At 50.0% G+C, this 25,675-nt stretch overlaps 6 non-coding genes across 6 annotated transcripts; 2 read left to right on the forward strand and 4 right to left on the reverse strand.

Annotated features, from left to right (window-relative positions):
* The first annotated feature begins 948 nt into the window (after positions 1 to 948).
* Positions 949 to 1,018, forward strand: Trnac-gca (transfer RNA cysteine (anticodon GCA)). The gene has a single exon. It is a non-coding gene; the product is annotated as a tRNA-Cys (tRNA).
* A 73-nt stretch (positions 1,019 to 1,091) lies between these two features.
* Trnac-gca (transfer RNA cysteine (anticodon GCA)) lies at positions 1,092 to 1,163 on the forward strand. The gene has a single exon. It is a non-coding gene; the product is annotated as a tRNA-Cys (tRNA).
* Positions 1,164 to 1,592: 429 nt separating this feature from the next.
* Positions 1,593 to 1,664, reverse strand: Trnac-gca (transfer RNA cysteine (anticodon GCA)). Its single transcript has one exon. It is a non-coding gene; the product is annotated as a tRNA-Cys (tRNA).
* Positions 1,665 to 5,294: 3,630 nt separating this feature from the next.
* On the reverse strand, positions 5,295 to 5,366 carry Trnac-gca (transfer RNA cysteine (anticodon GCA)). Its single transcript has one exon. It is a non-coding gene; the product is annotated as a tRNA-Cys (tRNA).
* An 11,602-nt stretch (positions 5,367 to 16,968) lies between these two features.
* Trnac-gca (transfer RNA cysteine (anticodon GCA)) lies at positions 16,969 to 17,040 on the reverse strand. Its single transcript has one exon. It is a non-coding gene; the product is annotated as a tRNA-Cys (tRNA).
* A 72-nt stretch (positions 17,041 to 17,112) lies between these two features.
* On the reverse strand, positions 17,113 to 17,184 carry Trnac-gca (transfer RNA cysteine (anticodon GCA)). Its single transcript has one exon. It is a non-coding gene; the product is annotated as a tRNA-Cys (tRNA).
* Positions 17,185 to 25,675: the final 8,491 nt, after the last annotated feature.

Consider the following 25,675-nt stretch of genomic DNA (forward strand, 5'->3'; position numbering starts at 1 on the left):
GGACGAGTCGAACAAATTTGTTTCTCCCGGTCAAGAAAGGTGGGCTTGGTCTGGTTCACTTGTTTTTACGACAAATTGTGTGACGCTTTGTGTTCTTGCGGGATCAAAATGATCTCTTTCTTCGAGCAGTAATACAAGTACGGCTGGGTAGACTTCTTCCGGGATTTGTTGTTTCGTCGGCTCAGAACATGCCGGGTACCGTGACTCGGTACTTGCGCGAAGTGGTTCTGTCGTATAGGATGTTGAATGTGCGTTTTTCACAGCTGTATCTGTCCACCGTTACAAAGAAAAAACTGTACAGAGATCTTGTGGACACGATGCTCCCTGTACCTTTGTACCGTTCGCCACACCGTGGAGGCCCCGGACAGGACGTTCTAAAAAGAGTCAAGAAAATGCCAGTACGGCCATCAACTAAATGTTTCTTTTTCAAATTACATACAAACGCACTTCGTTAAGACCTGGCTTCATAGCAAGGGTATTTTCATCCCCTAGAACAACTGCTTTCTATGTAAACAAAACCAGAAACAATAGAGCACGTTTTCCTAGATTGCTGGGATCCCATCTTTCACTGGGACGTTCTGCAGAGAACACTGAAGAAACAGTTACCCCTGGACCCCTATGGAATTTGCTTTTTGCCAGTGGATACCTCAGAGGAAGTACCGTACGACCTCATTATGGTCCTGGGCCTCCACGCTATGTGGAAAACTCCCATGCAGTTTGAACATGCAGACATCGTTGTGATTTCGGTGCGAGAACACTTCATTGAGAGTGTTGTTTACGTGAGAGACGCGTACAAAGTACTGCCTGATCTACCACAATGGATGTCTGTACTGGATGAACTGGTGTTGCTGAAACGATTTTAGTGCTGTGTTGGCCAAGGTGTGGCTGGCACGTTTTATCATTTGCAACCCTTGATTTCTACGTTGAAGATGGCAATAAAGAAAAAAAAGGCATAGCTCAGTGGTAGAGCATTCGACTGCAGACCGAGAGGACCCCGGTTCAAACCCGGGTGGCCCCTTTATCATTTTTTATTTGCAATATTTTTGTGTCTGAAGCTAATAGGAACGCGCCTTCTCTGTATCTCATTTGTCGGGGGCATAGCTCAGTGGTAGAGCATTCGACTGCAGATCGAGAGGTCCCCGGTACAAACCCGGGTGCCCCCTTCAACATTTTTTATTTGCAATATTTTTGTGTCTGAAGCTCATAGGATCGCGCCTTCGCAGCATCTCAGTTGTCGGGGGCATAGCTCAGTACATTCTGCTTCCGGCAGCCGAGCTCAGCGGTCAGCAGAGTCATGGGCTCCAATGGAGCGGCGACAGCGGCCCTAGTTGGCCGCGGAAACAGGGTGAACTGCGAAGACGACACAGGCTATCAGATTATTTTGCCTCCCCTGCCAAAAGGACGCGTGGTGCTGAACACCGTGTTTTTGCACGGTGACGTGCGAGCCAGACCCTACAGAGCTGAGGATTTTCGGGACGCTCTCGGCCCAACAGGACTGCTGCCGGAGGTGCTTGCCCTAGGGGCTGAGATGCAGAGATGGCGCGTTCCTCTGAGCTTCACACACAAAAATATTGCTAATAAAAAAATGATCAAAGGGGCACCCGGGTTTGAACCAGGGACCTCACGATCTGCAGTCGAATGCTCTACCACTGAGCTATGCCCCTTTTTTTCTTTATTGCCAGTCCTCGACATATAACCACACAAAATTCCATGGACACTATACAAACACAGCAATATATACATATGTTGCCGTCCGCTACAGCGGCATGGCGTTGTCTATTAAAATTCCTTGAGTGTTGCCAGGGGTTCGACCGGGACCACAACTCGGGAACCGTCTGTTGTGACTTCAACAGTTCTACATACCGCTGCATACATTCACGGAAGTATACACGCGCCAGTCGGGCATCAGGGTCACAGTGGTACCTTGCCATTCTCGAGTGCCAAAGACAGTGGAGGCCCGTAAGCGTGATTAAATCATACGGGAATCATTCGTCGTTATCTACTGGCAAAACCTGATTCCCTGGGGATCTATTGGCTGTTCCTTTTTTAAAACCCTTTGCAACACGCCCCAGAAATAGACCCCCTCCCAACAGTGGATGAAGACATGATCTATGTTTTCTGGTTTTTTACAAATAAAGCAGTTGGTTCCCCATGGCAGGTAGAACTTACGTTGTTCCAGAAATGTTTTAACGTGTAAAGTCCCGGTATGTAATTTAAAGAAGAATGATTTTGTGGCTGGTTGCACTGGCATCTTTCTCACCCTGTTCAAAACGTCTAAACCTGGGCCTCCATTGTACATGGCTCGGTACATGGGCACAAGCAAAACACCGCACGGGCACGGGCACTGCACTGGCCAAAGGATGGTGGAAGCATTTTCAGTTCGTATGCTTCATTGAAAACTGCAGTTAGTCTAGGGGCTAGTTGGTCAGTGAATGTTTTGTACCAAGCGACACAAACACCGTCTGGACCTGGTGATTTACCAGGGTTCAGGTCTTCGATAGCCTTCATCACTTCAACTTCTGTTGTTGGCCGTTCCAACGTCTCCTTACCTTCACTGGACAGTTGCGGCATTCGATCCAAAAATAAGTGTTTGAAACCTTGCATATTGACGGGCCTGAATGCGAATAGATTTTCAAAATGGTCAAAAAAAAGCTCTCCCTATGTTATTGTTATCGGTTACTACCACCCCGTCGTGTTCGATGGCCTCAACCTGCTTGCGTCTGGAGTGCTTTTTTTCTAGTCCCAGCGCTCTTTTCGTAGGCATTTCCCCGCACGCTAGTCTTTCTACTCTCGCGCGCACGAGCGCACCCCGATAGCGCTCTTCGTCGAACGCCTCGAGATTTTTCTTAACAGAGCGCATATCTTCTTGATAAGCACCCGGCTGCATGCATTCGAGCGTCGCTAATTTTTCCAAAAGTGTTTTCAAAGCCTGTTCTCTTGCCTTTTCTTCATATGGCAGTACACTACTCCTTTCGATAGCCTTCATTTTAATACTTTGCTTCAGCAACTCCCATTCCTCGCCTAACTTGATACAACTGTCTGTTCCAAAACTATTCAGAGCAGTCACTACCAATTCGTTAAACGTGTCATCACGTAGAAGCTGAGCGTTCATTTTCCACAATTCCCAGACAAATTCCTTTCTATCTTTCTTATGACCCACCCTGCATTTTACCCGGCAGTGGTCAGAAAACGATATTGCAGTCACTGCGTAACTCTGGCATTTATCTACTAAATCGTATGATAGATACATACGGTCCAATCGTGCGTGACTTGCACCCTGAAAGTGAGTGTACCTCACGTCTCGGACACCACGAAAACACTCAGCGATGTCTTCTAGTTCAAATTCGCTCATAATCTGCGCCAGGATGTCACTGCTTTTGTCATGAACAACCCGTCGCGTAGACCTATCCAGGGAATTCAATACGCAATTGAAATCACCCAAGCAGGCTATTATTTTGTTTGCCGAGAAGTGTTGCCTTAGGTTATCAAAGAAATTTGCCCTCTCTTCCACCGTATTAGGCGCATAAACGCACAGCACGCGCCATTGGACATCACAATAGCTGAAGTCACGAACGACTAGTCGGCCAGAAGTACATGAAAAGTAACTCTCTATGACAAGCCCTGGGAGCTTCTTCACGAACAATACACACCCAGCCGACGTCCCTAAGGCGTGGCTCACAATCGTATAGTACATATAGGCGAACCGTTGCACCATGCTCCCGGTCTGCTCCTCGCCGTCTACCTTGGTTTCTTGCACGCCTAAAACGTCGATGTCTTGGTCCACTAGCAGTCGGTACACCTGACTCTGCTTCCTTTTGGCGGCCAGACCTCGAACGTTTAGCGTGCCGAGGCTAAGCGACGGGTTGGAAGCCATTACTGTTACAAAAAGGAGGGGAGAAGGCCCGGAGCATGGTGCTCACCTTAACGTCTAGCAGTCCGCTAGACGCCTCCGTGGCCATCCGGTGGCCGTAGGTCAAGTTCGTCTGGGGTCGGCTTCGCGGCGGGCCTATGGTCGGCCTCCAGGTTCGGCTTAGGCTTGATGGTCGAGCGCCTTCCGGACAACGTGTTAGCAGGCGGAGCCTCCGAGTCACCGCCGGCCTTTCCGTCGACTTTCTCGTCCTGCTGCAGGGACCTCTTGACCGATGCCGAGACGCCTTCGACGCGGGCGTTGGTGGGGGTCGTGCTGTCTTCCGCTGCCTGCATAGCGTCAGTAGCCTGCTGGGGGCTCTCGTTTTCTGCCGGGGTCTCCGTCACGGTCCCGAGAGTTGCTGCTGGCTCCTCGGTGGGAGGGACATCATCCCGTCCTCTGTTCGTCGGGGTGGTCGTCCCGCTCACTTCTGCCGCCGCGTTGCCACTTCCGGTTCCCTTGGCCGTGTCCTCCGCCTCGATGACGTCTATCATGTGTTCTGATGTCAAGGGCTCGCTCTCCGCCGAACCCGTGACTGCAGCGTAAGAGCGTACACAGTCCGCGTCGACGTGGCCGAAAAGCCTGCACCGGGAGCAACGAGGAACCTTACATTCTCGTCTGACGTGGCCAGAACCCTTACAGCCCAGACACTGCATAGGCCGACCCGTGGCGACCACAAGTGCGAGTTCCCGGCGACGCGGATCTGGTGGGGCAAGTCGTCGACCTTCATCCCAGTCTTCAGCTGGAGTAGCACTGCTCGAGTCGTCAAGCCCTTGTCGGAGACACCATCCACTCGCCAGCGCTCGCGGTTTACCTCGGTCACCTTGCCGAAGGAAGCCAGTGCCGTCTTCACGTCCTCGTCTTCCACTCCATGCAGAAGCCAGTGGAGACGCAGCTTCACCTGTTGTTCCTTTGGGTCGATGACCAGGCAGCGACGCCCCTTCACTTGCATCTCTTTTACAGCAGCCAGCTTTTTGGAAGCTTCGCCTGTGTTCATCGTCACCGCCCACACATGGTTGATTTGGTACGCTCCAAGGGCGACAACACCCGAGAGCATACCAACAGCTTGAAGCGCATCCCGAAAATCTTCTACACGGAATGGGCGAACACGAGCGTCGCCGTGCAAAAACACCGTATTTGATACGATGCGTCCTGTTGATAGTCGTGGCAAAATAATCTGGTAGCCCTTATCATTCTCAGTCAAAAGCCTGTTGCCGCGGCTGACAGCCGCATTAGCCGCTCCACTGGAGCCCATGATTCCGCGATCCGTTAAGCTCGGAAGCCGGAAGCAGAATGTACTGAGCTATGTCCCCGACAACTGAGATGCAGAGAAGGCGCGTTCCTCTGAGCTTCAGACACAAAAATATTGCAAATAAAAAAATGATAAAGGGGGAACCCGGGTTTTAACCGGGGACCTCTCGATCTGCAGTCAAATGCTCTACCACTGAGCTATGCCCCCGACTTTTTTTTTCTTTATTTCCGGACATTCGGCAAACACAATAATACAAACTACTGTATCAGCTGACAATATTCATTTTCCCGCCGCTGATGTTTAACATGCGGTCGACATTACAGAACTTTCATTTTGACAAGAGCATCCATCAAGTTCAACAGTTCATCGTCAAAACCTAATTTCTTAAACACTTCACGAAGTTTACTCACATTTTCAGTAAAGTAAGAGTTTACTGTTCTCGGATTAATGTCACAATTCCTTACAGCCATGCGGTTTCTCCAGATGCTGTGAAGGCCGAGGAGAAAGAACGTATCATAAGGTATACTGTCTTGCCCTGTAGTTAAGTACCGAATACCATGAGGTGTTAACGGTAATTCTTTTAATAGTTCTTTGCATAATGTCCCAGAAGAAGACCACACTCCAAAAATCTAGAAACACGTGTTCTATAGATTCCGGTTTCTTGCTAAGTAAACAGTTAGTACCCCATGGTAAATACTCCCCTTTTTCTTCTAGCCATGTTTTTACAGGCAAGGTATTAGTATGTAGTTTAAAAAAGAACGTTTTCACTCCCCCTGGAACCATCATTCGTTTCACTCGTTTTAGCACATCTTTCCCTTGGCCTTCACGGTACAATAATCGATACAATGGTTCTGGCAACATAATGTCTATTAAATCAGCGCTTATCCGCTTACGTGTTACAGTAGCCAAATATTGAGTAGAAAAGTTGTGGTTTAAAAATCTAAATGCCACGACCACTTCAAGTAGAAATTCACTCGTTGCGTAACACCCACCCTCCCTCATCGAGACAACAAAGTTAGGTGAAGCATTGCTCAATCGGACTTGAATAACCGTTCGCAAGAACGGATTTGTCGTGTCTCGCAAGAACAAGAATCTAGAAACCAGTTGCTTTAAGAATAAGTTTGGTAATGACAAGCCTCCCTGACCTAACTTACGAAACCAGTTGTTTCTGCTTGTTCTTTCATATTCTGACTGCCACACAAACACAGCGAATGCTCTATGAAATTTCTTAAAATTTAATCGGGAACAGCTCAGGACTTCCATGAGATACCACAGCTTGCTCACTAAGAAGATTCTGCAAATTGCAGCACGTGCAAATATTGAGAGGTCAAGCCCGGCCCACTTGTCAGTTTGAGCTTTCAATTCCTGCACCTTTCCATTCCACAAATCTTTGGTGTCTCGATGAGTGCCTAACGGTACACCAAGGTAAATCCCAGGTGTGAGCGTCCACTGCATACCTTCAAAAACACTTGGCGTTGTCTGCCACTGGCCATGCCACAAACCGACACACTTATTCAGGTTTATATTACTACCTGTCATGTCACAAAACTCACGCATAATTTTCATAGAAGTTCGAACACTCTCCTTATCAGTGCAGAAAACAACGACATCATCAGCGTAAGCTAATAAACGCACTTCACATCCTTCTAGGCTGAAACCACGCACATCCGGACTATCAATAATTTTTTACATAGAGCCTCTAGATATTGTTACGCGCTATGCCGAGCATGGAATAATGCGCCAAAAAGGCGGTGAAGACGACGATCGGGGCAGCGCTCATGTTGTTGTTCTGCCATCTTGCCTGCAGCCGTCTCTCTTAGTATATATCGTGTAAATATAATTTTCCTATCCCTTTTGCTACTCACATCCCCGTGGCATTTTGGTGGGAGGTGCGGGGTACCCACACGGTACAACGGAGCTCCGCAGCGGCCGACGCTTGGCTTTATCCACGATGGCGGAAGAGGTGTCTGCGCCCACCGAGGCGGCACAAACGACAACGGTCGTCCTGGCTCAGCTAAAGAACCCAGGCACATTCTGCGGGACTGACAACGTCGACATCGAGGACTGGCTATCCCTGTACGAGCGTGCAAGTAAGAATAATCGCTGGGATGAGACGATCATGTTGGCCAACATACTATTTATCTCGAGGGAACCGCGAAGGTGTGGTTTCAGAATAATGAAGAGGAAATTGGGAGCTGCGATGCATGCAAGGAAAAGATGCGTTCCCTGTTCGGCAAGTCCACAGGGAGAAAGGCAGCAGCAAAGAAGGAGCTGGCATCTCGTGCGCAGACAGCGACAGAGTCATAGCTGACTTATATACAGGACGTGCTTGCCCTTTGCCGCAAAGCCGACGACAGCATGACGGAGTCTGAGAAAGTAGGCCACGTGTTAAAAGGCATAGCAGATGATGCCTTCAACCTGCTAATCTGCAAGGACTGCGACACCATCGATGCCATCATCCAAGAGTGCAAGCGCTTTGAGGCCGCCAAAAGTCGACGCATTGCCAATAACTTCGCTCGACTTTCGAACACGGCAGCAACGTGGTCCTGCGAAGACGTACCTGAGCCGTCGGCGCCGCTCACCGTGGAACACCTGAAGAAGATCATCCGACGTGAACTTGATGCTGCGTCTCCTGCTTCTACGTGCGGCCGTACTTGTGATCATAGTTCCCAGATGGTGCCACTAGTCCAAGCTATCGTTCATCGGGAGCTCTCCAATGCTGGCCTGGACTCTGTGTGCGCCGCAGCTCCTTCGCAGCCGATCGACCACCGTCCCTCACTTTCGCACGCCCAAGGTCAAAGGCCGCCTTTCCGTACTCGCAACCCAGCCGAATGGAGGACTGCTGATGACCGTCCAATTTGCTTTAACTGCCGTCGTATTGGACACGTGGCCCGCCATTGTAACAGCCGGTGGCATTGGTATCAGGCTCCCTATGGAAACAACCGTCACCCCGACATGGATCATGGCCGATTTCAGCCCTACCACGAGCATCCCCAAACCACCGCTGAAGACGAATGCCCCATGCCGTATCGTCGTTCGCCATCCCCACATGGTCACCAGTCCCGTTCGCCGTTGTCGCGTCGCCAATCGTCTCGCTCGCCCCAATTCCGCCGCCCTACGTCGCCGATTGCACGACTCCCTCGGGAAAACTAGACGATGCAGCTCCCAGAGGTGATGCTGCATCGACGACCCGCCTGCCAAATCCTCTGACCATACTGCAGACCAGACGAAACCTGATAGACGTTAAACTGGATGACGCACATGCTGTCGCTCTAGTGTACACTGGGGCTCAGATATCAGTTATGAATTCGGAGCGTCGTCGCCGCCTTAAGAAGGTCCTAACACCACCCACAGTACCGCTCATTCATGTCGCCGATGGCGGAACGTTTCCCGTGCTAGGGATGTGCTCCGCGCGAATAAGTGTTGCCGACCGATCCACAAGCGTACTCCTTGCCGTGCTCGAGAAATGCTCCCATGACCTCATTCTCGGTATGGATTTTCTGTCTGCCCATTCTGCCCTTATTGACTGTGGAACCGGCTTGCTTCAGCTAGACCTACCGTGCTACCATGACGCTCCTACTACACGCCAGCCGCGCTTGTGCTCAGTGGATTACGTTCGGCTACCTCCTCAAGCCGTTATGTATGTGAACTTGCGGTCTTGTTCGCCCATTCCCGATGGCGATTACATTTTGACCCCGATCGTTGACGTCTTATTCGCCAAAAACGTCGCTCTTCCTCACACCCTTATCAGAGTCGCAGATAATCACACGTCTCTACCCATACTGAACTTTAGCTGGTGCACGCAACTCATCCCAAGCGGCATCACTCTAGGCCACATTGCTTCTATCGATGAGTGTGCCGTTTCTGCATTCGTCACCGACGCTTCTTTATCCTCTGCCCCTTCCTCTTTCTCGCACAATCTCGACGACGGTAATATTGACAAGATGATTGCGTCTGACCTCCTTCCTGCACAGACAGCCGATATGCGGCGCGTATTGAAGTCCTACCACGACATCTTTGACTTCAATGACCGTCCTTTGGGGCAGACATCTGTGGTCACTCACAAGATCAATACTGGGGACGCCAGCCCAATCAGACGACGTCCCTATCGCGTGTCCCATGCCGAGCGAGAAGTGATACAGCGTGAAGTCGACAAGATGCTCATCAAGGACGTCATTGAGCCTTCATGTAGTCCATGGGCATCACCAGTCGTCCTGGTGAAGAAGAAAGATGGCAGCTGGCGCTTCTGCGTCGACTACCGGCACCTAAACAAGGTAACGCGCAAGGACGTCTACCCTTTGCCGCGGATCGATGACGCTCTCGACTGTCTACACGGCTCTGCATACTTCTCTTCTATCGACCTGAGGTCAGGCTACTGGCAGATCTCCGTCGATGATCAAGACCGTGAAAAAACCGCATATGTTACGCCTGATGGACTTTACCAGTTTAAGGTAATGCCCTTTGGACTGTGTAATGCCCCAGCCACATTTGAAAGGATGATGGACTCCCTCCTCCGTGGATACAAATGGTCAACTTGCCTGTGTTACCTTGACGATGTCATCGTGTTCTCACCGACATTTGACAGTCACCTTAGCCGATTGTCGGCAGTTCTTGAAGTTTTCAGGCGAGCAGGCCTTCAGCTCAACTATACCAATGCCGTTTTGGCCGCCGCGAAATCACTGTGCTTGGCCACCTTGTGAGGGCTGAAGGCGTGCAACCTGACCCAGAAAAAATTCGTGTTGTGAAAGACTTCCCTATACCACGTTCCACTAAAGACGTCCGGAGCTTGTAGGCTTGTGCTCCTATTTTCGACGTTTTGTCAAGAACTTCGCCGACGTTGCCCGCCCACTCACGGAACTCTTGAAGAAGGAAACGCCATTTTCTTGGGGTCCTGAACAGGCCACTGCGTTTCACAACGCTCACGACGTTACTTACGTCACCACCCATCTTGGCCCATTTTGACCCGTCAGCCCCCACTGAACTTCGCACCGACGCCTGTGGACATGGCATCGGCGCTGTTCTCGCCCAGCAGCAACAAGGTCGCGATCGCGTCATCGCCTATGCCAGTCGCCTTCTTTCCTCTTCAGAGTGCAAATTTTCGATCACGGAACGCGAGTGCCTCGCACTAGTTTGGGCTGTCGGCAAGTTTCGACCATACTTGTTTGGCCGCACCTTTTCGGTCATCACCGACCACCATGCGCTTTGCTGGTTGTCTTCCCTCAAGGATCCGACTGGACGACTTGGTCGCTGGGCGCTGAAACTGCAAGAATACAGCTTTGACGTCACTTACAAGTCTGGCAGACTGCACCAGGATGCGGACTGCCTATCCCGTCATCCAGTGGACCCTCCCGACTTGTCAGCGCACGATTCGGACGCCTGTGTCTTCGCGATATCCGCTTTATCCGACATACGCAGCGAACAGCTCAGCGATGCCAATTTGCGGTCAATTATCCACCGTCTACACTCTCATGACTGTGCCCCGTCCCTACAATTATTCGTGCTTCGTGACGGCATCTTATACATACGCACACCAGCTCCGATGGCCCAGAGCTTCTACTAGTTGTTCCCGAAACACTTCGTTCCACTGTCCTCGAACAGCTTCATGATGCCCCAACAGCTGGACATCTCGGAGCAACTCGCACGTACGATCGCGTTCGGCGTCGGTTCTTCTGGCCAGGCCTCCACCGCTCTGTGCGCCGATACGTTGCTTCTTGCGAGTCTTGTCAGCGCCACAAGCATCCATCCTTGTCGCCAGCTGGTCCTCTTCAGCCCATCGACATTCCCGGTGTCCCGTTCTACCGCGTCGGCCTTGATCTCATCGGGCCATTCCCAACATCTCTGACTGGGAACAAGTGGATTGCCGTCGCTACGGACTACGCGACACGATACGCTATCACGCGGGCACTACCGACAAGCTGTGCCACTGACGTTGCGGAATTCCTACTTTACGACGTTATTCTTCACCACGGCGCTCCTCGACAGCTGCTGACCGACCGTGGTCGCTCCTTTCTGTCCAAAGTCGTCGACGACATTCTTCGTTCGTGTTCCATCCGTCACAAGCTAACCACTGCCTACCACCCGCAACCAATGGGCTTACTGAGCGCCTCAACCGCACGCTGACCACAATGCTCTCCATGTACGTTCCTCAGACCACCGTGATTGGGACAGCACCTTGCCTTATGTGACATTCGCCTACAACTCGTCACGCTATGACACCGCTGGCTTTTCCCCCTTTACCCTCTTGTTTGGCCGCCATCCACATTGCCCTTCGAGACGCTTTTACCATCACCTGTGCGCCCTGTTACCGACTACGCCCGCGATGCAGCTTCTCGGGCTGCAACGGCTCGCAGATTGCCAGGGATCCGTCTTTCTGCCTCCCAGCGTCCCAGAAGGCCCGCTACGATAGCCATCACAGAGTCGTTTAATTATTCTCCGGGCTCTTTGGTCTCCTCTGGACGCCTTGCCGCCACGTTGGCTTGTCTTCAAAGCTTCTTTCCCCGATACTCCGGGCCTTACAAGGTCCTACGCAGGTCACCGACGTCACGTACGAGATCACTCCATTGGACAGTCCCCCATCTACCGCGTCCACCACTGATATCGTGCACGTCTCCCGCCTTAAGCCTTATGTTGCAGGACAAGATCCTACTGCTCCTTAGCGCCGAGACGGCGCTCTCGACGGCGGGGGTTCTATGTTACGCGCTATGCCGAGCATGAAGAATGCGCCAAAAAGGCGGTGAGGACGACGATTCGGGGCAGCGCTCGTGTTGTTGTTCTGGCCATCTTGCTGCAGCCGTTCTGTCTTTGTATATATCGTGTAAATATAATTTTCCTATCCCTTTTGCTACTCACATCCCCGTGGCAATATATCGCGAACAAAAGAGGTGACAGGGGGCACCCCTGACGCACAGAGCAACGCACTTCTGTCCTTTCAGTTAGCTCATGGTTGATAATGAGGTTAGTTGTACAATATATTATATGCCATTTTAACTCCCTCTGTTATCAATGATCCAACACCTACATAATCAAGAATTGTAAACAGGAGATCGTGACATACTCTGTCAAATGCTTTTCTAAATCAATTTGTAACATAGCGACTTTCCTAAAATCTGCGTCACACATTTCAAGTATGCTACGCGCCACATGTATATTAGTAACTATCGACCTCCCTCTTATCCCGCAGGTCTGATGTGGTCCTACTAAATCACCAATAACCTCTTGTAGTCTCCGAGCAAATATCTTCATTAAAATTTTATAATCTACGTTTGCCAGTGTAATTGGTCTGTAGCCTGTGATTTTGTTTATTCGTGTCATCGCTTTTTGGTATCAAGACTGTGAACGCCCTTTTAAAAGACGGTGGCGGACGCCCTGCTTGATACGCCTCCTTAAAAACATGCTCTATACGATGGCTATCTGCGAGCAGAAGGCTTTGTAAAAAACTGCAGTTAAGCCGTAGGGTCCTGGCGATTTTCCAGCGTTGAGGTCTTCTATGGCCATTTCAATTTCCTGTGCTGTGATATCTACTGTAATCTTTGTTTCTTCGGCGTCTAATCTAGGAAGGGCAGATAGAAAATGGCTCTCATAGCCAGGCTTGCTCGGTATTCTACAAGTGAAGAGCTCTCTAATGTTCCTCAAATGAATAATTGATTTCTTCTGCATCTCTATTTTCCCTTTGTATTCAATCTCAACTATTTCGTTCCTCCTCGCATACTTTTTTTCAGCTCCCAAAGCACGCTTTGTTGGCATTTCGTCGGCCAAGATCTTTTCCGTTCGTGCGCGAACAAGCGCACCACGGTATTTTTCCGTGTCGATAGCCTCAAGTTTACACTTCGTTCTTATTTCTTCCATAAAGGTGCCTGGCGCCGCAGTTTCAGCATCCAGCAATTCCTGCAGCATTTTTTCAGGTTATTTCTTCTTGACGCTCTTCAAAAACACATTTCTACTGCTCGCTCTATGGTATTCTTTTTTACGGCTTCTTTAAACCTCTCCCATCGCTCACCCCATCCTCTTTCATAGCTACTGTTTGCTTTAGCTATTTCTGTTCGTACACTTTTTATAATCGTTCGTCCTTTAAGAGTTTTGCGTTTAATTTCCATGTTTCCCACTTCATTCTAGTTTAACGGTGATCTCTTCCCTATCGTGAAGGCTACTTAAACAATGGTCGCTAAATGCTATATCAGCACCTTGTAATCATCACACAGTGTGGCAATTTCTTGCGAAAGATACGCTCTGTCTAACCTTGCATGGCTATTGCCTTGAAAATGAGTATAATGCCGATTATTACCTCCATTCGCGTAATGTGCAATGTCCTCCACCAGGGCTCTTCCTATGGCCCCCCTCAAGAACTCAACGCTCTTATCACCCAGTATCCATCATGCGAACGATCAGAGTTCAAAACGCAATTGAAATCTCCTAACACTATCAAACATCTGTTGTTTTCATGTACTGCGATATTTCTTGAAAAAGCTAAGCCGGTCATTACTTTTGTTGGGCGTACACACATATTATTCGGAATTCCTTGTTACAATATCGAAATCACCAAACACAGAATCGCTAACTCTGACAATTTCACAGTTTCTTCCACTATACCCAAACCTTTCTTGATAAACATACAGCATCCGGCCGCTGTGCCAACAGCATGGCTAACGCATACAGTATAGCGGTCACTAAACTGTACAACCATACCGTCAGTCTGACTGTCACTCTCTATTTTAGTCTTATGAATTGCGATATCTAAATCTCCTCTAACATTAGCGTCGGAGCTGACGCTGCCTGCGTCTCCCTGAGACCTCTAACGTTGAGCGTTCCACGCGAAATGCAGCTAGCGACATAGCCATTTCAAATTGCAAGAGTAAAACAACGGTAAAGCGTCCAGCAATTAGCAACTTTCACACACTGAGCGTCCCTGTCGGCACGACAGCTTGAACGGGCACCCGCGACGCCAGTCGCGTTGGTCACTGCGTCGCCGGCCCTTCTCGGGTGAGCGACGTTGACCTTTGCGCTGGGGCGTACTTTCCTTTTTTGGCACGGGTCGACCGGACCTCCATCCACTGCGGCTCCAGGCGTTGAACACTGTCCCCCGGCGTCTCCTCATCTGGAGCATCACGTCGATGCGTTTGGAAGGTGTAGCCGGCTCCTCAGTGGCCGTCTCATCAGGCGTCTCATATGTGTCTGGCTCCACGTTCAACTCGTCACACCCATGATCCGCGTCTTCAGTGCAGGAGGTGTCTTCACTTCTTCCTGCATTCTTCTTTGCCTCTGCTTCTTATGGCTAACGCATACAGTATAGCGGTCACTAAACTGTACAACCATACCGTCAGTCTGACTGTCACTCTCTATTTTAGTCTTATGAATTGCCAAGATATCTAAATCTTCCTCTAACATTACGCGTCGGAGCTGACGCTGCCTGCGTCTCGCCTTGAGACCTCTAACGTTGAGCGTTCCCACGCGAAATGCAGCTAGCGACATAGCCATTTCAAATTGCAAGAGTAAAACAACGGTAAGCGTCCAGCAATTAGCAACTTTCACACACTGAGCGTCCCTGTCGGCACGACAGCTTGAACGGGCACCCGCGACGCCAGTCGCGTTGGTCACTGCGTCGCCGGCCCTTCTCGGGTGAGCGACGCTGACCTTTGCGCTGGGGCGTACTTTCCTTTTTTGGCACGGGTCGACCGGACCTCCATCCACTGCGGCTCCAGGCGTTGAACACTGTCCCCCGGCGTCTCTCATCTGGAGCATCACGTCGATGCCGTTTGGAAGGTGTAGCCGGCTCCTCAGTGGCCGTCTCATCAGGCGTCTCATATGGTGTGTCTGGCTCCACGTTCAACTCGTCACACCCATGATCCGCGTCTTCAGGCGCAGGAGGTGTCTTCACTTCTTCCTGCATTCTTCTTTGCCTCTGCTTTCTTAATGTAGTGTCGTACGTGTCGACGCGGATGGCGTTGCCACCTTTTCCGCGTCACTTGCCACCTGTTCAGCCTGCGTTTCTAAAGACGCTGTCAGCTTCTCCGTTACCTTTTCCTCCATCAATTCGAGACCCTCGTCGTCAGCTTGCTTGCTGCCAGTAACTCTTGCATATGTACGCACGCAGTCTTGTGCCTCATGGCCGAATTCCCGGCACTGAGCATACCTTGGCACTCTGCAGTCTCGCCTAATGTGTCCTTTGCGTCGACAACGAAGGCAAATTGGAGCCCTGCCAGGAACGACGACGAGCACTGAACCACCAAAAAAATGTGGTTGATCCCTCTTATATAGGAATCGTATAGAACACGAAAGTGAAACGTGTCTTCACAGAAGTAGTGTAATGGTATTGCACATTGATATATAATGTCTATTGGTGTTTTGTGGCTAAAGCGCCCTTAGGCGTTGATGCACCCACGCTGACGCCTGGTGGCACGTCTCCTCCATCACGACTACCAACGTCGATGACCATGAGCACCGTCGTGCATATGGAAGGTGCACTACGCTGCACACGCTAGCACAACGCGAAAGACGAAGCACGTAACTGACACACTAATACAACGCGCAAGACAAAGCACGTAACTGAATCGTCACCGAGTCAAATCAGCGCGTACAGCGCGTCGTAATTGCAGCCTCCGCGATCAACTTCAGAAACATTTTCAGAGCTAATTGCGGAGGCACGCTCCGCTGTGCTGAGTACGGTGAACGCCACCTAGTAGTGCTTCTGCGAGAAACGCGTTGGTAGTGTTCTTGATGCCAGCGTCCCTTCGAATGCTGGCATCGAGGCGTCGTAGTGCTGAGACCACCGAAGCGTTCACTGTCGGTGCGCGTTAGTGTCATAATGCAGTACTTCTCTTTTCTGCTCGTAGGCGGCGGCACCGCCCGAGCAAGAGCGCGGGTACACGGAGGAGTGTTAGATATATAAGGCGCGTCTGTGTAGCTCTCTGCAAATGCGTTTGTGGCGCATGGGGTAAACGCTCGGCGATCTATCGTCGCGGACCGAGAGGTCGTGGGTTCGATTTCCAAATTTTGCATGTTTGTGGAACTTTTTCTTCTGGTTTCTTTCTTTGTATTATGTTCGTGTATGTTCGTGTGACGTATTTCCGTGACGGAAATACGTCAGTGAAGTCTTGGTGGACCCCGGCATAAAACACTTTCGTGTTAAAATCTTGAACAAATGGGGCAAAGCGTCCGGTGTTAAATCCTCTCGGAGCGTCATCAGCACAATACGTGTAGGGGACTCGGCTTGTTCAAAACCTCTCACCTTCCAATCCTCTTGTCATACTTCTTTAACTTCGCCATAGTGGTCGAAAGTCCTCTTCAATGCTTCCCCGGTAACGTGGAATGGAACCCAGTGCACTTTGAGTGTGTCTTGCTGTACAGGGTCAATGACGGCGCAAAAACGCCCTTTGACCTCCAAGCCACCCGCGTTAACCAGCACTTCCTTTGCCTCTGGCGTTCGTAGCTTGATCAGCCACACATGCGTTATTTGGAAGGGCCCTATACCAGTCACGTCTTCAGTAAACCCAGCTCTTGCAGCGGGTCACGGAAATCTTCGAGGCGGTATGGTCTCCCGGTCACGTTACAGTGTAAAAAACAAACACTCCTTCATAGATTCTCCTGATGGCAAAGTCGGTAGTACGTACTGATAACCCGGTGGGGCGACAGAAGACCTGTTACCACGGCCAGACGCGGCCGCTGAACCCGCTCTTGCAGAGCTCGACATCTTGCGTCCGAACGTGTCCGTGTCCAGAGGCAGACTGCTGAGCTATGCCCCCGACAACTGAGATGCAGAGAAGGCGCGTTCCTATGAGCTTCAGAAACAAAAATATTGCAAATAAAAAACTGATAAAGGGGACACCCGGGTTTTAACCGGGGACCTCTCGAGCTGCAGTCGAATGCTCTGCCACTGAGCTATGCCCCCGACAACTGAGATGCAGAGAAGGCGCGTTCCTCTGAGCTTCAGACAAAAATATTGCAAATAAAAAACTGATAAAGGGGACACCCGGGTTTGAACCAGGGACCGCTCGATCTGCAGTCGAATGCTCTACCACTGAGCTATGCCCCTTTTTTTATTTTTTTTATTGCCAGTCCTCGACATATATCAACACAAAAATCAATGGACACTATACAAAAAAACAGCAATATATACATTTTTTGCCGTCCGCTACTGCGGCATGACGTTGTCAATAAAATTCTTTCAGTGCTGCCAGGGGTTCCACCGGGACCACCACTCGGGAACCGTCTGTTGTGACTTCAACAGTTCTACATACCGCTGCATACATTCACGGAAGTATACACGCGCCAGTCGGGCATCAGGGTCACAGTGGTACCCCGCCATTCTCAAGCGCCAAAGACAGTGGAGGCCCGTAAGCATGATTAAATCATACGGGAATCCTTCGTCGTCATCTACTGGCAAAAACCTGATTCCCTGGGGATCTATTGGTAGCTCCTTTTTTAAAGCTCTTTGCTACACGTCCCAGAAATAGACCCCTCCCAACAGTGGATGAAGACATGATCTATGTTCTCCGGTTTTTTACAAATAAGGCAGTGGGTTCCCCATGGCAAGTAGAACTTACGTTGTTCCAGAAATGCTTTAACGTGTAATGTCCCGGTATGTAATTTAAAGAATAATGATTCGGTGGCTGGTTGAACTGGCATCTTTCTCACTCTTTTCAAAACGTCTAGGCCTGGGCCTCCACTGTACACGGCTCGGAACATGGGCACAAGCAAAACACTATCACACAAATCACGATATAACTTTTTGCGTTTTACAGTCCACAAATAGCATTTGAAAAAACGAACACGCAAGAAAGAAACACTATCGACGACTTCCCGGAAGAAACCACGGACTGAACCTGTCGTGGTTTCGGTACCGACAACAAGCTCGGGAAGTGCTCTTGATAGTCTTTGGTTCACGGTGCGCAGAAAAGGGTCATTCGTATCACGAAAGAAAAGGAACCTGTTAACAAGTTGACGCAAGAAGAGGTGCGCCAACCCAAGACCGCCATCCTTTACACGCCGAAAGAGATTATCTCGGCTGCATCGCTCCCAGCTTGATGCCCACAAGAAACAGCGAACACGCGGGCAGTTTCTGCACATTAATCCGAGAGCACTGTAGGACCTGCATTACGCACCAGATTTTGGTCACGAGAAACATGTTGCACGAGGTAGCTCTCCCGAATATTGACAAGTGACAGGCTTTCAATCTGTCCGCTTTTTTTTATCTCTTTTGTCCGCTCTTCCAGTACTCGCTACTGTCTTTGTAGGCATCAAGGGGTGCGCCAAGGTACTTAACTGGTGTCGTAACCCAGCTTACGTTCGAAAAGTGGTCTGGGGTAGACGCCCATCTTCCATGCCAAAAACCCTAACATTTCTGCCAGTTTACAAAGCTATTAGTGACTTCACCAAACCTTCTGACGATAGTAAAAGTATTCAACACGCTCTGCGTATCTTTGCAGCATACTGCCACATCGTCGGCATAAGCCAATAAATTGACCTCTGCTGCTTGCAGTTGAAATCCGTTAACGTAATCATTTTGGATTATAGCCTGACATAGAGTTCCTATGTAAACACAAAACAAGAGTGGGCTGAGTGGACAACACTGGCGAACGGAGCGCTTCACATTAATGGGGGCCCCCAACGCCTGATTAATTATAAGTCTCGTATAGCAGCTCCGGTACGCCATGGTCACCCCCTCAGTGATTATGCAGCCAAAATTAACATGTTTCAAGATGGTAAGCAAGAGCCATGCGAAACGCAATCGAACGCTTCTTCAAGTCCAGCTGGAGGATCGCTACTGCATCGTACCTGGCGTCACAACCACTCAAGCACACACTTCTTAAGAATGTTGGTCAAAATCGTTCTTCCGCGGATGCCGCACGTCTGGCGCGGGCCGACACTTCCTTAATACTTACTGCACTCGACGTGCTAGTACCTTCATAAATATTCTGTAGTCGCAGTTTGTCAGCGCTATGGGTCTGTACGAGGAAAGTTGCGAGCTTTTCGGTCTCTTCTATTTCGGTATTAGTACGTACGGGACAGGCCAAAGGATGGTGGAAGCATTTCAGTTTGTATGCTTCATTGAAAACTGCGGTTAGTCTAGGGTCTAGGTGGTCTTTGAATTTTCGTACCAAGTGGCACAAAGGCCGTCTGGACCTGCTGACTTACCAGGTTTCAGGTCTTCGATAGCCTTCATCACTTCAAGTTCTGTTATTGGTCTTTCTAACGTCTCAAACTTTACTGGACAGTAGCGGCATTCGCTCCAAAAATAAGTGTTTGAAACCTTGCATATTGACGGGCCTGAACGCGAAAAGTTTTTGAAATGGTCAAAAAAAGCTCTCCTATGGTTTGTTCTCAGTTTACACCCCGTCGGTTCGATGGCCTCAACCTGCTTGCGTCTGGAGTGCTTTTTTTCTAACCCCAGCGCTCTTTTCGTAGGCATTTCACCGCATGCCAGCCTTTCTGCTCTCGCGCGCACCAGCGCACCCTGGTAGCGCTCTTCGTCAAACGCCTCAAGTTCTTCTTAACGGCATGCATATCTTCTGATAAGCGCCCGGTTGCATGCATTCGAGCTTCGCAAACTTATCGAGCATTGATTTTAAAGCTTTTTCTCTTGCCTTCTTTCATATTGCAGTACGCTACTCCTTTCTATGCCTTCATTTTATAGTTTGCTTCAGCAACTCCCATTCCTCGGCTAACATGATAGAACTATCATTTCCAAAAGTGTTCAGAGCAGCCACTACCTATTCGTTAAATGTGTCATCCCGTTGCAGCTCCGCATTCATTTTCACAGTTCCCACACAAATTTGTTTCGTTCTTTCTTGTGGCCCACCCTGCATTTTACCAGGCAGTGGTCAGAAAAGGATACTGCAGTCACTGCATAACTCTGGCATTTATCTACTAAATCGTATGATAGATACATACGGTCCAATCGCGCGGTGACTTGTGCCCTGAAAGTGAGTATACCTCACGTCTCGGTCCCCACGGAAACACTCAGCGATGTCCTCCAATTCGTATTCGCATAGAATCTGTGCCAGAATATCGCTGCTTTGTCATGAACTACGCGTCCCGTAGACCTATCCTGGGTACTCAATACGCAATTGAAGTCACCAACTAAGGCCATCATTTTGTGCACCGAGAGGTGATGCTGTATGTTAAGAAAGAATTTGCCCTGTTCTTCCAATGCATTAGGGGCATATAAACACACAACACGCGCCAGTGGACATCGCAATAGCTGAAGTCACAAAACGATAAGTCGGCCAGAAGTGCATGAAAAATAACCCTCTATGACAAGGCCTGGGAGCTTCTTACGAACATACACACCCAGCCGACGTCCCTAAGGCGTGGCTCACTACCGTATAGTACATATAGGTAAACCTTTGCTCCATGCTCCCGGTCTGCTCCTAACCGTCTACCTTGGTTCCTTGCACGGCTAAAACGTCCAGGTCATGGTCCACTAGTAGTCGGTACACCTGACTCTGTTTCCTTTTGGCGGCCAGACCTCGAACGTTTAGCGTGCCGAGGCTAAGCGACGGGTTGGAAGCCAGTACTGATACAAAAAGAGGGGAGAAGGCAAGGACCATGGTGCTCACCTTAACGGTGCTCACCTCCCCTCACCTTAACCTTTCGGCGGGCCTACGGTCGGCCTCCAGGTTCGGCTTAGGCTTGAGGGTCGAGCGCCTTCCGGACAACGTCTTAGCGGGCGCAGCCTCAGAGTCACCACCGGCCTTTCCGTCGACTTTCTCGTCCTGCTGCGGGGACCTCTTGACCGATGCCGAGACGCCTTCGACGCGGGCGTGGTAGGGGCCGTGTTGTCTTCCGCTCCCTGCGTAGCGTCAGTTCTGGGGGTTCTCATCTTCTGCCGGGGTCTCTCTGTCACGCTCCCAAGAGCTGCTGCTGGCTCCTTGGGGGGAGGGATATCATCCCGTCCTGCTTTCGTCGGGGTGGTCGTCCCGCTCGCTTCTGCCGCCGCGTTGCCGCTTCCGGTTCCCTTGGCCGCGTCCTCCGCCTCGATGACGTCCATCATGTTGTCTGATGTTAACGGCTCGCTCTCCACCGAACCCGCGGCTACTGCGTACGAGCGTACACAGTCCGCGTCAACGTGGCCGAAAAGCCTGCACCTGGAGCAACGGGGAACCTTGCATTCTCGTCGAACGTGCCCAGAACTTTTACAGCGCAGACACTGCATAGGGCAACCGGGGCGACCACAAGCGCGAGTTCCCCGGCGACGCGGATCTGATGGGGCAAGTCGTCGACCTTCAAGCCAGTCTTCAGCTGCAGTAGCACTGCTCGAGTCGTCGAGCCCTTGTCGAAGACACCATCCACTCGCCAGCGCTCGCGGGTCACCTCGGTCACTTTGCCGAATGAAGCCAGCGACGTCCTTCACGTCCTCGTCTTCCAGTCCATGCAAAAGCCAGTGGAGACGCAGCTTCACCTGTTGTGCCTTCGGGTCGATGACCAGGCAACGACACCCATTGACCTGCAGCTCCTTCAGCGCCACCAGCTTTTTGGAAGCCTCGGCTGTGTTCAGGGTCACAGCCCACACATAGTTGATTGGTACGCTCCAAGGGCGACGACGCCCGAGAGCATACCAACAGCTTGAAGCGCGTCCCGAAAATCTTCTACACGGAACGGGCGAACACGAGCGTCGCCGTGCAAAAATACCGTATTTGATACGATGCGTCCTGTTGGTAGTCGTGCCAAAATAATCTGGTAGCCCTTATCTTCCTCAGTCATAAGCCTGTTGCCGCGCCTGACAGCCGCATTAGCCGCTCCACTGGAGCCCATGATTCCGCGATCCGTTAAGCTCGGAAGCCGGAAGCAGAATGTACTGAGCTATGTCCCCGACAACTGAGATGCAGAGAAGGCGCGTTCCTCTGAGCTTCAGACACAAAAATATTGCAAAAATGCAAATGATAAAGGGGGCACCCGGGTTTGAACTAGGGACCTCTCGATCTGCAGTCGAATGCTGTACCACTGAGCTATGCCTTTTTTCTTTATTACCATCTTGGTACATAACACAAAGTAACACACACACAGCACTTACATCCCTTTACAAGTAAAAGATGCGAGCGGTGATGTGCCCTGCTCACACCAAATGATTAAAAGCGTTTCAGCTGAACAAGGCATCCATTATTCGGAGCCACTCTGGTTGTTCTTGTTGGGCCTTAAGGAGGAGGAGGAGGAAAAACATTTATTAAGAGAAAAAAAAACAAGCAGGCGTCTTCCTGCTTGTGTTGGGAGGTGCCCTCAGTCCAGGGCTCCTGCGGCTCTTGCTGTCTCCCGGGCCCGCCGCACCAGTTGTTGCTGGTCACGAGGGTCCGATCTAGTCAGCACGGCCTCCCACTGCTCGGGTGTCGGGTTGGGTATATGCGGGGCTACCTGTATATTGGGGCATGCCCATGTGGTGTGATATAGGGATGCGTAGTCGGTAAAAGGGGGCATTTGTACGAGTACAGTGCTGTACGAGTGTTGGGCCTTAAACACATCTCTTATATTGAACCATCACCAACCACCTCGTAGGTCACGTCGCTAATACGACATGCTCTCTACAAAATACTCTCGTATGGGGAGAACAGTCTCATCTGCATGTCTGAATGCCATTCGATTTTTCCATATACTGTGTAAGCTGGTAAGCATAAACATGTCCCACGGTACTTCGTCTTCGCCATCTACCGGGAGAAATCGTATTCCGTAAGGCGATATCGGAAGCGTCTTTCTTAAAGTTCGTTGCATCTTCTTTCTGGGGTTTTACGTGCCAAAACCAGTTCTGATTATGAGGCACGCCGTAGTGGAGGGCTCCGGAATAATTTCGACCAACTGGGGTTCTTTAACGTGCACTACAACGCAAGCACACGGGCGTTTTTGCATTTCGCCTCCATCGAAATGCGGCCGCCGGGGCCGGGATTCGATCCCGCGACCTCGGGCTCAGCAGCGCAACGAAAGTTCGTTGCAGCAAAAAAAATTAAATTTTGGGGTTTTTACGTGCCAAAACCAGTTCTGATTATGAGGCACGCCGTAGTGGGGGACTCCGGAAATTTGGACCACCTGGGGTTCTTAACGTGCACCTAAATCTAAGTACACGGGTGTTTTCGCATTTCGCCCCCATCGAAATGCGGCCGCCGTGGCCAGGATTCGATCCCGCGACCTTCGTTGCAGCACGTCCCAGTGAAATACAGTCTGTGCAGTGAAGAAACATGTGGTCTATTGTCTCCGGTTTTCGGCAGATTAAGCAGTTTATGTACCTAGGGACAAATATTCCTTTTTCTTGAAGCCATGGCTTCACGGGCAGTGTGCCAGTGTGCAGCTGAAAGAAGAATGTTTTCATCGAGGGCCGCACGCACATTTTCTTAACTCTCTTCAGAACATTTTTTTCCGAGCCAACACAGTATATGGAACGGTACACAATTACAGGCAACATAGTGTCAATGAGATCTTTATAAAGCTGTTTCCTTATAACATCAGCAAGATACTGCGCCAAAAAACGAACTTTCAAACACTGAATGCGCGCACAACCTCCCAAAGAAAGCCGCGCACCCGCACGTGTTTCACAGGGCTGGATGATACAACATATTCATGCAGTTCCTCTTTGAACCAAATTTACATTACCGTCCGCAAGAATGCGTCTTTTTGGTCTCAGAGGAACAGAAATCTGGCCACGAGTGGCCTGATAAACAAGTGAGCCAAACCTAGGCCCCCCTTTTCCACAGATAGAAAGAGATTTGTGTGACTTGTCCTCTCCCAACTCGACCTCCAAATGAACACTGCGAAGACTCGATGCAATCTCTGGACGCTGCTCCGTGACATGCACAGCGCCTGAAGCACGTGCCACACCTTTGCCACCAAAGAAAGGTTGCATACTGTGGCCCGAGCAAAAATTGAAAGATCATGGCCACCCCATTTCTGCGTACTTTCTCGTGTGCGCTCAGTTTCCGCTTCCCAATATTTTGCAGGTTCTCGATAGTGGTCTAGCGGCACTCCCAAGTATTTGCAAGGTGACGTTGCCCACTGAACGCTCTCGAACATAACAGGCGTGTAATCCCAATTGCCGTGCCAGAAGCCAAAGCCCTTTTCCCAGTTTATCACGCTTCCGGAGGCTTTGCAAAACCTAGCCGCGTCTTTCACCGCTTCAGCTATACTGTCTTTATCTTCACAGAAAATAGCGATATCATCGGCATATGAAAGAACTTTAACTTCGGCGGACAAATCGTGAAGCCTCGCACTTTTATCGTTTGACATAACTTTCAGGCAAAAAGGTTCCAGATACAGTGCAAACAGCAATGGAGACAACGGGCACCCTTGTCTCACTGAGGAACTAACAGCGATACTTTCACTCAGTTGCTTATTAACAATGATGTTTGCCGTACAACCAGCATATGCCATTTTGACTCCTTCCAAGAGCACTCGGCCGACATTCACGTGTTCAAGGATGGAAAACAGGATATGGTGGTTGACGCGGTCAAAGGCCTTTTCCATGTCTAGTTGCAACATTGCTACACGTTTATCAAGTGCATCGCAGCATTCCAATACGCTCCGTGCTACATGAACATTTGTCTCTATCGTGCGTCCTTTTATTCCGCAAGTTTGGTGCGGGCCAAAGATAGATTTTATTACATTCTGCAACCTTCTGCCCAGAACCTTCATGAAAATCTTGCAGTCCACATTCGTGAGACTTATGGGCCGATAAGCTTTGACTGACAATCTCTTAAACGGGTCATCACTCTCCGGAACCAAGACGATGTGAGTTCTTCGAAAAGACGGAGGCATCATCTGTTTTTCGTACGTTGCTTGAATTATGTTGTGTAGAATATGCGCTATGTCCCCTTTGAATGCTTTGTAAAAAGCTGCGCCCAGCCCGTCCGGTCCAGGTGATTTACCAGAGCTTAACTCGTCGATTGCGTGCTCCACTTACGCTGCACTAATCGGCTCCTCAAGCCCAAGCTTGACTTCATCATCTAAGATAGGCATTAGTGCCAAAAATTCCGCCGCAAGGTCTTCTTGAACGTTTGACTCGTGACCCAGTAGTCCTTCGTAGTAATCAGCAAACGCACGCTGAATAGTGTTGGAATCATGATCAATTTCGCCCTTGTAATCTATCCCTTTTATCTCGTTCTTGACTGCATATCGCCTTTCGTCACAGAGGGACCGTTTTGTCGGCATCTCGCCCAACCACAGCCGTTCTGTACGTGCTCGTATGACTGCTCCTTTGTATTTTTCTTTGTCCATCAGTTCTAATTTATTTTTTGTTTCTCTTATTTCTTTTGCAAACTGGCCCGGCTGCGCGCTTTCCAAACTCGGAAGCAAATTTAAGCCGCTATGAAGTTCTTTTTCGTCTGCCTTCTCCCTTTGGCGTAGCACACTCGCTCTTCTATAGCGCGCATTTTTATTTCCTCTTTAAAACGTTCCCAGTTTGCAATAATGTCTCCATGATCACCCGTTTGCAAACAGTCCATTTTTTCTTTTACTGTACGCACAAAAATTTCATTCTCAAGAAGCTTTACATTAAATTTCCAAAGATTCCAGTTGAACTTCGACCTTTTGGTCTTCGTTCCCAGTGA

The sequence above is a fragment of the Dermacentor silvarum genome, chromosome 1 (genome assembly GCF_013339745.2).
Source record: "Dermacentor silvarum isolate Dsil-2018 chromosome 1, BIME_Dsil_1.4, whole genome shotgun sequence".
Lineage (NCBI taxonomy): Eukaryota > Metazoa > Arthropoda > Arachnida > Ixodida > Ixodidae > Dermacentor > Dermacentor silvarum.